Source organism: Lagenorhynchus albirostris, chromosome 6 (assembly GCF_949774975.1).
Source record: "Lagenorhynchus albirostris chromosome 6, mLagAlb1.1, whole genome shotgun sequence".
Lineage (NCBI taxonomy): Eukaryota > Metazoa > Chordata > Mammalia > Artiodactyla > Delphinidae > Lagenorhynchus > Lagenorhynchus albirostris.
Window position 1 is genome coordinate 86,976,794 of NC_083100.1, and position 12,732 is coordinate 86,989,525.

A 12,732-nucleotide genomic window follows, 5' to 3' on the forward strand; every position below is an offset into this window, starting at 1 on the left:
CAAACATTTCTATTGAAAAAAATATGTACATATGGAACTGTTTGGTCATAGAATAGATATACATTCTGTTTTATTAGATACTGCTAGTTTTTTTGTAGTGGTTGTATGAATTTACCTCCTACTAGCCGACTATTAGAGTTATAATTACTGTAGGTCCTCTTCAATGATTGTTACTATCAGTCTTTCAATTTGTAGTTATTTCGGTTTGTGTGTGTGTGTGTGTGTGTGTGTATGAGACAGAGAGAGAGAGAATATGTGTGTGCATGTAGTAGATCTATGGATCTAATTTTTAATTTCCCTGATGATTAATGATGTTGAACATACTTTTTGTTGGTTGGACATTTGGTATCTTTTCTGTGAAGTGCCCATTAGGTCTTTTCCTTATTTTCCTATTAGGTTTACTGTCTTTTTCTTACTGATTTATAAGAATCCTTTAAAATACATGCTCTTTAAATACAACTTAATTGTCAGATACATGTAATTAAAATATCTTCTGATGCTTGCTGAGTTGCCTTTTCACTCTCTTAACGACATCTATTGATCAACAAAAGTTATTAATTTTAAGACATTTTAATTTATCATTGTAATTGCCTTTGTAGTTAGCATTTCTCTTTTCTATTTAAGAAATCTTTGCTATCCCAAGCCATAAAGGTAGTCTCCATTGTTTTCTTCTAGAACCAAGCTAACCAGCAGAAATTTTCATGATGATGGAAATGTTCTAAATCTGTTAATACAACAGTCACTAACCACATGTATATATCAATATCTTGAAAAGTGGCTATTACTACTGATAAACTGAATTTTTAATTCAAAGTTAAATAGCCACATGTGACTAGTGGTTACTGTGTTGCATAGCACAGTTTATTGTTAATTTTAAAATTTCACTGTTAGATCAACAATAATCTATTTTGTCTGTTTTTTAGTTTCTGGGTTTTTTTTTGTTTTTTTGCGGTATGCGGGCCTCTCACTGTTGTGCCCTCTCCTGTTGTGGAGCACAGGCTCTGGACGCACAGGCTCAGCAGCCATGGCTCACGGGCCTAGCCACTCCGCGGCACGTGGGATCTTCCCGGACCGGGGCACGAACCCATGTCTCCTGCATTGGCAGGCGGACTCTCAACCACTGTGCCACCAGGGAAGCCCTGTTTTTTTTTTTTTAATAATATAGCAGTATTTTGGAAAGTGCACATTTTGTAAGTGAATTGCAGTAATACTTTTATAAGTATGTATGTGTGGGTGTTTTTCTTGACCCTATTCTATTCCATTGGTCTATTTACCGATCCTGTTACATTCTCTTAGTTATTGTAACTTTATAATGTTTTTTGATTTGTGGTGGTATAAGTCCAATATTTTGTTTCTTTCTTTTTCGAGATTATTTTGGCTATTTATGGCTGCTCCTAATTCTATATGAATTTTCAAATCAACTTGTTTATATCTTAACTTGCTGGGACTTTGAGATTTCATTTAAATCTAAGGATACTGTGGGGATATTACATATATATGTATACATATATATATAAATTAGACCAAGTTGTTGATCATAGATTTTAAATGTTCTATATACTTAGAGATTTTTGGTCTTGTTCTATTATTGACAAATTATGCTACTATGCTTGTGGATTTTTTTCTTTCTTCTCTTGTTTTATGGCTTTGTGATTACACATGCAGTGATTTAGAACTGTTCTATTTTCCCCTGATTTGTTTTTGTTATGGCATCTCTCTTTTTCTCTAATAATGCTTCTTGATTTAAAATCTAATTTCTATGATATTACTATAACTACCAGCTTACTTTTGGCTAATGTTTTCTGTTATATCTACTTACACCTTTTCATATTCAATCTTTGTGTCTTTATCTCTCTTAAGCAACATAGAATTAGGTTTGTGTGCTTATTTTGTTTTTTCATTGAAGTATACTTGACATACAGTGTTATATTTTGTGCTTGTTTTCTATTCAGATTGATACCCGGTTTTTGGAGTATTTGGACCACTTAACATTCAATGCAATTCTGAAAAATTTGGGTTTATATGTATAAACTTACTGTGTGTTTTTCTCTTTTTCCCCATCTTAATTTTATCTGGATTAATCATTCTTTCTGATTTCAGGCTTTATCTTTATCTTTGGTCAGCAGTTTCAGTATGATTTGCCTAGATGTGATTTTATTTCTTTTTACTCTGCTTATGGTTTGTTAAGCTTCTGTGGATTTAAGTTTTTCATCATATTTGGGATGTTATGAGGCATTATTTATCGACTTGTTTTTATATACAACGTGAGCTGCAAAATTAATAAGCGTCCTATCATTCAAAATGTTTATTCTGATGTTTAATCAAACTTTTAAAGGAATTATATTTGTAACTTAACATCCATTAATTAGCCATAATAATTATAAATAGCAAAGCCATTCCCATTTATTCTACATATATTTATTGAGCATCTACTATTTGTAATACTGTGCTAGGTCCCAGTTTTAAAATAAGCAATATAATTGAGTAGATATTTCTCCAAAGAATATAAACAAATGAAAGATAAGCAAATGAAAGATGCTCAACACCATTAGTCATTAGGAGAATAAAATCAAAACTATGATGAGATACCTCTTCACAATCACTAAGATGGCTAATTAAGACAAGTGTTGGAAAGGATGTGGAGAAATTGGAATACTCATCTATTGCTGGTTGGATTTTAAAATGGTACAGTCAATTTGGAAAACAGTTTAGCTATTCATTGAGATGTTAAATGTAAAGTTAGTATATGACTCAGCAATTCCACTCCTAGGTATATACCCAAGAGAACTGAAAATAGGTGTTCAAACAAAAAACTTGTACACAAATGTTCATATCAGCATTATTCATAATAACAAGAAGCAAGCTGCATGTTCATCAACTGAGGAATATATTTTAAAAGATGTGGTAAAAAAAAATATTTCTGAAGAACCTAGGGGCAGGACAGGAATAAAGACGCAGACATAGAGAATGGACTTGAGGACATGGGGAGGGGGAAGGGTAAGCTGAGACGAAGTGAGAAAGTGGCATGAACATATATACACTACCAAATGTAAAACAGATAGCTAGTGGGAAGCAGCTGCATCGCATGGGGAGATCAGCTTGGTGCTTTGTGACCACCTAGAGGGGTGGGTTAAGGAGGGTAGGAGGAGACACAAGAGGGAGGGGATATGGGGATATATGTATACGTATAGCTGATTCACTTCGTTATACAGCAGCAACTAACACACCATTGTAAAGCAATTATACTCCAATAAAGATGTTAAAAAAAAAAAGATGTGGTGTATCCACACAATGGAATATTATTCAGCTATTAGAAGAAATGAAGTGCTGGTACATGCTATGATACAGATGAAACTTCAAAACATTAGCTTTCGTTTATATGGTTCTATACAGGGGAATTGTATGATTTCCATTTATTTAAAATATCCAGAATAGACAAAACTATAGAGACAGAAGGTAGGGCTATCTATGTGTGTTGTGGGGTAGTGAGGTTGGGAGGAGTTGTTGAATGGGAAGCTACTAACTGGAGGGTACAAGTTTTCTTTTCAGGTAATGAAAATGTTCTAAAATTAGGTTGTGCTAAAGGATCACAACTGTGACTATACAAAAAACTATTTGTACACTTGGAAGGAGTCATATTGTTTGATATATTAGTTATCTCAATAAAGCTGTTAAAAAGGTAAAGAAAAAGCAAAATAATGGATATAATGACAATGTTACATTTATTTAAAATATTAATTTTGTTAAAGACATTCAAAAAGTATTTTATCTCTTAAAATATTTCATTAATTGTTCTTCTGACTTCTTTTGCTGATATTTTCTGCTGTGTGAGTTTGGAACCTGTCTCAGTTTGATACAATTAATTGTGTATTCATTCAGTGAAACCAATACTAGGAAAAACATTTTGCTCTGAATAATCAAGTAAACTTCTGGACATTACTTTTCAGAGGTTAAAAAGCTCACTCAAATTGCACAGTTTGAAGAAAAAAATGTAGTGTGATGTGCTATAACTTTGAGAAAGCTTTGAAAAAAGCATATATAATGTTTCACTTCATTTTTCAATGGCTTGTATATGAGGAGTAAAAAACAGAAGTCATATAAATTGAATGAATTATATTTATTGGAAGCCATACAAATATTCTTTTATGATAACTAGTAAAGCCTTACATATTTGTGAAGTGTAATATGTTAATGATTTCCTGAAGAAGACTTCAATATAATTAAATTTCATTTCTAATTTTCTCTGTCTCAGAATTTCACCTTCCATGTGAATGATAGTTTAAAAAAAAATGGTGACATCATTGGAATGACCATGTATGGTTTTATTCTCAAAAATTATATGAGTTTGAAATATTTTTTAGATTCCATATATAAGTGATAGTGATACTGGAAAAGCTTTATCAAAAGTTGAGGCTCTTGTTCAACTCATTCAAAAAAATTTGAGCAAGGAACACAAAACACTAAGGAAAAATAAAGACTGAGGCTGGGGAACAAAGAGTACAAAAGAAGTGGTTTATTCAGGGCAGAAGTTAAAGTTACACACTCAGAGGAGAAGAGTATGGGCATGTCAGACTGAGGGTTTTTTGATCCCCCTTTTATCTTATTTTTAGCCTTTTGCATGGGTGGGGGTCTTTTTTTTTGGCGGTACGCGGGCCTCTCACTGCTGTGACCTCTCCCGTTGCGGAGCACAGGCTCCGGACGCGCAGGCCCTGCGGCCACGGCTCACGGGCCCAGCCGCTCCGCGGCATGTGGGATCTTCCCGGACCGGGCACAAACCCGTGTCCCCTGCATCAGCAGGCGGACTCCCAACCACTGCACCACCAGGAAAGCCCGGGTGGGGATCTTTTTGATTACAGTTGGAATATTCATTGAGGGGAAGGTTGAGGTGTGACCTGGACTGCACCAGGCTGCATCAGCTCCGGGTCCTGAGCTTTTTTTCTCCTACAGCCACCGTACATATGCTCTAAGAGCTGTTTCCCTTAAATTTTCCCTTACTAGTGGGGCACCACATGTGGAAGGTGGTACCGGGTCATCAGCAACCTGTGCAGTTTTATTGCACGTGCTTCACAATTCTCATGGTCAGGGTTTCTTGTTAAGATGCTACAAAGTTTCTGTTTTAAATGCGATTCCCCTATGTGTCATGCCCTCATTAAATGCAAAACAAGGAGGTGGCTTTGCCTTCTGCCTAATGCCTATGCATGAAGAGGCTGTCCTTGGGCCCCACCCTACTCTATTCATAGCATGCAGTATTGTCTTTCTCTGTTTGACTTATTTAACTTAACATGATGACCACAAGGTCCATCCATGTCACAAACAATAGGATTTCCTTCTTTCTCATTACTGACCAATTTTGCATTGTGTATTGTATAATTGAAATTTGCTAAGAGAGCAGAGCTTAAATATTCTGAACAAAGCAAATAAATAAAATAAATATTTGGGGCTTCCCTGGTGGCGCAGTGGTTGAGAGTCCGCCTGCCAATGCAGGGGACATGGGTTTGTGCCCCGGTCCGGGAAGATCCCACATGCTGCGGAGCGGCTGGGCCCGTGAGCCATGGCCGCTGAGCCTGCGCTTCTGGAGCCTGTGCTCCGCGATGGGAGAGGCCACAACAGTGAGAGGCCCGCGTACCGCAAAAAAATAAATAAATAAATAAATAAATAAATAAATATTTGAAGTGATGGCTATTTAATTAACTAAATGGGAAGAATCCTTTCACAATGTAGACATATATCAAATCATCATCATGTACACTTCAAATATCTTATTTGTCAATTATACCTCAATAAAGCTGAAAAAATTACATATAAATCACTTAGTCTTATATCTCTACATATTAGCTTATCTGGTTTGATACTTCCTCATAAGCCAATGTATTTTTCTGTCCTTCTACTTCTCTGTACCATCTCTTTAGCTTCCATGACCCCCATCAATGCCACCACCTAGCATCTATACAAAACAACTTCTTTAAAAAAATGGTATTTTATTATAGTTGATTTACAATATTGTGTTAATTTCTGCTATACAGCAAATGATTCAGTTATTCATGTATATACATTTATATACTTTTTCATATTCTTTTCCATTATCGTTTATTACAGGATATTGAATATAGTTCCCTGTGTTATACAGTAGGACCTTGTTGTTTATCCACTCTATATATAATAGTTTGCACGATTAATCCCAAACTCCCAAACCATCCCTCCCCCACCCCTCTACCCCTTGGCAACCATGTCTGTTCTCTATATCTGTGAGTCTGTTTCTGTTTCATAGACAAGTTTATTTGTGTCATATTTTAGATTCCACATATAAGGGATATCATATGGTATTTATCTTTCTCTCTCTGACTTACTTCACTTAGTGTGATAGTCTGTAGATCCATCCATGTTGCTGCAAATGACATTATTTCATTCTTTTTTTAATGGCTGAGCAGTATTCCTTTGTACATATGTACAACATCTTCTTTATCCATTCATCTGATGATGGACATTTAGGTTGTTTCCATGTCTGGGCTATTGTGAATAGTGCGGCAATGAATATAGGGGTGCATGTGTCTTTTCAAAGTATAGTTTTGTCCAGATATAGGCCCAGGAATGGGATTGCTGGATCGTATGGCAACTCTATTTCCAGTTTTTTGAGGAACCTCCATACTGTTTTCCATAGTGGCTGCACCCATTTATATTCCCACCAACAGTGCAGAGGGTTCCCTTTTCTCCACACCCTCTCCATTATTGATTATTTGTAGACTTTTTGATGATGGCCATTCTGACAAGTGTGAGGTGATACCTCATTGTAGTTTTGATTTGCATTTCTCTGATACTTAGTGATGTTGAGCATCTTTTCATGTACCTATTGACCATCTGTATGTCTTCTTTGGAGAAATGTCTATTTAGGTCTTTTGCCTGTTTTTTGATTGGGTTGTTAGTTTGTTTTTTTGTTATTGAGCTATATGAGCTGTTTGTATGTTTTGGAAATTAAGCCATTGTTGGTTGCATCATTTACAAATATTTTCTCCCAGTACGTAGGTTGTCTTTTCATTTTGTTTGTGGTTTCCTTTGCTGTGCAAAAGCTTATAAGTTTAATTAGGTTCCATTTGTTTATTTTTGCTTTTATTTCTATTGCCTTGGGAGACTGACCTAAGAAAATTGGTACGAAATATGTCAGAGAATGATTTACCTATGTTCTCTTCTAGGAGTTTTATGGTGTCATGTCTTATATTTAGGTCTTAAACCGTTTTGAGTTTATTTTGATGTGTGGTGTGAAGGTGTGTTCTAACTTCATTGATTTACATGAGCTGTTCAACTTTCCCTACACCACTTGCTCAACAGACTGTCTTTTCCCCATCGTATATTCTTGCCTCCTTTGTTGAAGATTAATTGACTGTAAGTGTGTGGGTTTATTTCGGGGCTCTCTATTCTGTTTCATTGATCCATATGTCTGTTTTTGTGCCAATACCACCCTGTTTTGATTACTGTAGCTTTGTAGTATTGTCTGAAGTTTGGGAGGGTTATGCCTCCTCTTTTGTTCTTTTTCCTCAGGATTGCTTTGGCAATTCTGGACCTTTTATGGTTCCATATAAATTTTAGGATTATATGTTCTAGTTCTGTGAAAAATATCATGGGTAATTTGATAGGGATTGCATTAAATCTGTAGATTGCTTTGGGTAGTATGGCCATTTCAACAGTATTAACTTTTCCAGTCCAAGATCATGGGCTATCTTTCCATTTCTTTGAATCATTTTCAGTGTCCTTTATTAATGTTTTAAAATTCTCAACATATAAGTCTTTTACCTCCTTGATCAGGTTTATTCCTAAGTATTTTATTTTATTTTTGGTGCAGTTTTAAAAGGCATTGTTTTTTTACATTCCCTTTCTGATATTTCATTGTTAGTGTAAAGAAAGGCAACCAATTTCTGCATGTTAATCTAGTATCCTGCTACCTTGCTGAGTTCATATATCAGTTCTGATAGTTTTTGTGTGGATTTTCTTTAAGGTTTTCTATATATAGTATCATGTTATCTGCATATAATGACAATTTTACCTCTAAAACTACTTTTCTATACATACAATTTCATGTTTCTTTTTCCCCCAGAATACAAAAAAATCCTCAGGAACAGGATAAATAATTTATAAATTAATAAAAGCAAATGAAAGATTTAAAAAGTCTCAAAATGTAGCATAGAAGAAAAAAGAAAAAATAACAAGGGAAATAATGTGAATGTAACATGCTTTTAAGAAATTATGGGGTAAATTGAACTATTTGAAATATTTGGTTTTCTTCTAAAATCAAAGAAAGTAAAGCTATTATGATAGTTTCATAATGACTCCTACTTAAATAAGGATTAAATTAATGGGTGATGAAGAGGAAAATACTAGGAATATTAGAGAGGAAGAAAAAAGGCTGACTGATTAAATAAAGGATATGACACTGTTGAAAGTTTTTAAGGTTATGTCATATTTCAAATCTGGCTGTCTCCTTTTATTGTAATATGCATAGAATATATTAGCTTTTGACAAGTAACAACATGATCAAAAATCACTTTTGTAAGTACATGGTAAACAAATTATAAATATTATAAATTGTTGTCAAAAGATTTGATGTTAATACAAAAGTACACCCACTTATAAAGCTCTCTGGTCTACTGATAACTCTTTCAGAAATTTAGTCAGAAATCTATTCCATCCCTAGTGGCATCAGATTTTACGGTAAACCTAATTTATTCTCACTGTATATATTCCCTACTCTAATCTGCAACTATTTTAAGGACTATCATGTTGTTATAAAATATTGATGATTATCTACATATTACTCACATGTTAACAGTTAATAAAAATTTACGTGATTTGTTTTAAAAATATTTAGTGTTTAAATCTAAGATATTTTGTAAGTTCTGTAAACCGTTTGAAATGACAATAATTCATGTAAACTAAAATCAATTTTGAATGACTAGATCTAACAAAATAAAGCTGATATCCATTTCAATACTTGTTAAATCCACAATATTCTAATTGCATATTTGTTGACATAATGGGTGTGTGTATATATATATATATTTTTTTTTTTTTGCAATTGACATTTTTCAGTGTTAAAGTACAAAAGCAAGTTGAGCAAGAAGTACAATATAGAATATTGGTAAATGTGTTTAAATTTAGTCTCAAACATTTATATGAAAACATGTAAATGTAGTTTGATTACTTGCTGTAGTATACATTATAGTTGGTCTCAGTCAAGAGACCTTCCTAACACACTTTTCACTGATGATTGCCACAAAGCAAGTGATGGGTGGAGAAGAAAGAGAGAAAGGTATTGTGTTCCTCTTTCCATATTGAGCTTCTTCACCAGCTCTAGCCTACCTCTTCTCAAAACTTCATGTTATATGAAACAAACTGTAATTTTTCAAGTTGCTATTTGTTATGCTTTTGGTTATTTGAAGGCAAATGCACTACCAAATAAAATATAATATGCATTTTTAAACACTATATTGATTTAGATGTATTTTTAAAATGTACATCTTTTCATGCGTTTGTCACTGATATGAAAATGTAATTTGAGGAAATGTTCAAGACAAATGACACATAAACATAATCAAGAATTTCAGCTTTTGAATTTCATATCTAAAATTTATTTTCTCTTCCCATGGAGTTTTTACCTTTAATAGTATGAGGAAAATATAAGTAATTATGAAGAACTACCAAATATTTTGTATCTATAATGTGCTGAATACTGTTTTAGTTATTTTACATGTATCATTTGTTTTTTGAATCACTGCTACAACCCTACTATGGAGGTAAATATACATTTGTTTTACAAATGACAAACTGGGATCAGATTGGTTAGGCAATCTGCTGTAGTTCACGTGGTCAGAAAGTAACTGAGGCTGGACTCGTAAACACACTTGTCAAGGATGACAGTCTATGTTCTTTTCATGGTGTCTCACTTCCTCTGAACCTTGTTAATCCAGAGCAGATTTGAAAATTGCTGTTTTTCTCTCATTCCATCACTAGCCAAATTAATATTTTAAATATATTTATTTATCTGTTTTTTCATGTTTTACATGGTCATTTTGAAAAGAAAAAAATGCTTTCCCTTGAATAGTTTCATTTTAATGCATTATCTTTCCACACAAATCTATCCTATGAAGGTTGATGGTGTGATGAATTTGGCAGTGGAGGGAAAATACATATATACCATGACATAAAAATACTTCTTTCAAAAAGAAGTTCCTGATGAGTGTCATTTCTTCTTGTATGTAGATTTCCATCTTGACATGTTTTACCAAATGCTCACTCATTCAGTACCCATTTGGTGAGCGCTTCTAGTGTGTCCGTTGTTGTGCCGCATCTTGGGGATGTAAATAAAGCAGAAAGTCTTTACTCAGGGTGCTTAGAGTTTATCTGGAGACATGACTTTGTAGGGTGCAAATGAAAAGTGCTATGAAAGGATCAGGACATCCAGAAAGAATTTTGTATATTTTGCAATTTGTGCGGTTAAAATCCAAGCCAATTCTTCCTCTCAGCCCTGTGCCTTTTGGAGGTTGTATCCAATGAGAGGAAGATATGCCTGTTTCTTATTGCATAAGGTACTATTGGCTTGCCAAGCCCTGTGCTTGCCTGCATCCTGCTGGAAGGAGTGCCTTTCCTTAACTTTATGGGAAGACTAAGAAAGTGGTAGGTTCAGCTGGTATACAGCACATAAAATAAACCCTTACCTCATTCTGCGTGGTTAAAGAGGCTTATCTCAAATAATGGCTAACAATCTCATCCTTTCAGACAGTTAGAGTTCTCTGGTCAAAAGGAATAAGATACTTACATATGTGGAAAATCAAGGAAATGTGCACAAACAAGTTGAAGTCAGGAATCTTTGAATGTAGTAAATAAGATGGTAAAAAGGCTGCAGATATACATAAGGAAGCAGATGTTGAAAGCCTCATATTCCATAGCAAGATGTTATAAGTGTACATTTTGTATTGAAACAATCTCTATCAATAAAAGAATAGATAACCATACCATAAGTTAAAGATTTGCTTACGTACTTTACCTTACTGAATCAGAATATCACCTCCAGGACCAAGAAAGCAATAGTGAAACAGAGAGGAAATAGTCTCCGTTCTCAAGATGGAACTGGAATTTGTAATTTTGCTATTGTAAAATAAAATGGGTCATAATTTGGAAAGAACTGAAGGTCTCAGAGAATCAGTATTTTTTCACATTTACAGTGCATGACACACATTCATGCATGGGTAAAATCTATTTAATGTACAATGAATCCAATGGATTTTAAAGTAACAGAGCATATAAAAGTTTATTGATATAATTTGAATTTTCACATTTCAGTGCACCTTTAAGAAGCGATCACTTGTTGAGTTTTGGTGCAGCATCAAAGAATATTCAGAATTATCTGAAAAGGCTATTAAAATGCTCCTCTCATTTCCAGCTATGAATCTGTGTGAGGCTGTAACTTCTTGAGACACATCAATTGATACAACATTTAGCAATATATTGAAAGTCAAAGTGTATGAAATCCAGTTCCTTTCTATTGTTAGATGTAATAAGAGATTTGCAAAAATGTAAAATATTATCCCTATTCTCACTAACTTTTTATTTTGGAAAATAGCTTATTTAAATATTAGCATGTAATGAAATTATTATCAAATTTTTAAATGAATAACTAAAAATATTTTAAACTTTCTGAATTTTAATCACCTATTCAGTAATATTGGTAGATAACATGAACAAAGACCTTTGGATCCCTCAGTAATATATTTTAATTGCTTTTGGAAATATTACTGGTGTACAATAATCAGCAAATATTAATATAGTTCAATCTGATAAATTTGACATAAGAATACACCTGTGAATCCACAACCACAATCAAGATAATAAATATATCCGTCATCCTAAAAGGTTCCTCATGCGCCGTTATAATCCTTTCCTCCCTTCCCAGGACTACTTTTTGTCTGTCTAGATTAGTTCTGTTCTGTTTCTTGCTGTGTATTATACTACCTTTAATTTCTTAAGCAAACCTTTGACATCAGTGACTCTTAGAACGTGAATAATGATTTCAGCTGTCTGCCTCAGAGATGCTCTAAACATTAGAGGCAATATTATTTTTTTTCAAGTTTTGAATAACTGGGAGGCAAATTAGGTTCACTGTAGTTATCAAATATTCATATGGCACATGCATGGCTAGAATATAGGATTAAGGAATCACAGAATTGATGTATAGGGAAGGTCAGTCAACCCTGGACTATAGAGATTATCTTGTCCATTCTGCTTTAATTTTTATTTATTTATTTTATTTTATTTTTTTTTTTTTTTGCGGTACGCGGGCCTGTCACTGTTGTGGCCTCTCCCGTTGCGGAGCACAGGCTCTGGACGCACAGGCTCAGCCGCCATGGCTCACGGGCCCAGCCGCATTGCGGCATGTGGGATCCTCCCAGACCAGGGCACGAACCCGTGTCCCCCTGCATAGGCAGGCGGACTCTCAACCACTGCACCACCAGTGCAGTGCTTTATTTTGCTTTATTTTGATTATACAGATAAAATTAAGTTGTTTTTCTGTTCTAAGATTCAATGATTGTAACATTTCAAATCATTGTTATAAAAACAAATAAGAGAATTAAATCAATATTATGAAATTTAAAAGGAACAAATGCCAGTATCCACCTTTACTAGTTAGAATAAAACAATAAATGATGTAGGTAAAGACTGGGAAAAACTGATATGCTAGCATCTTTG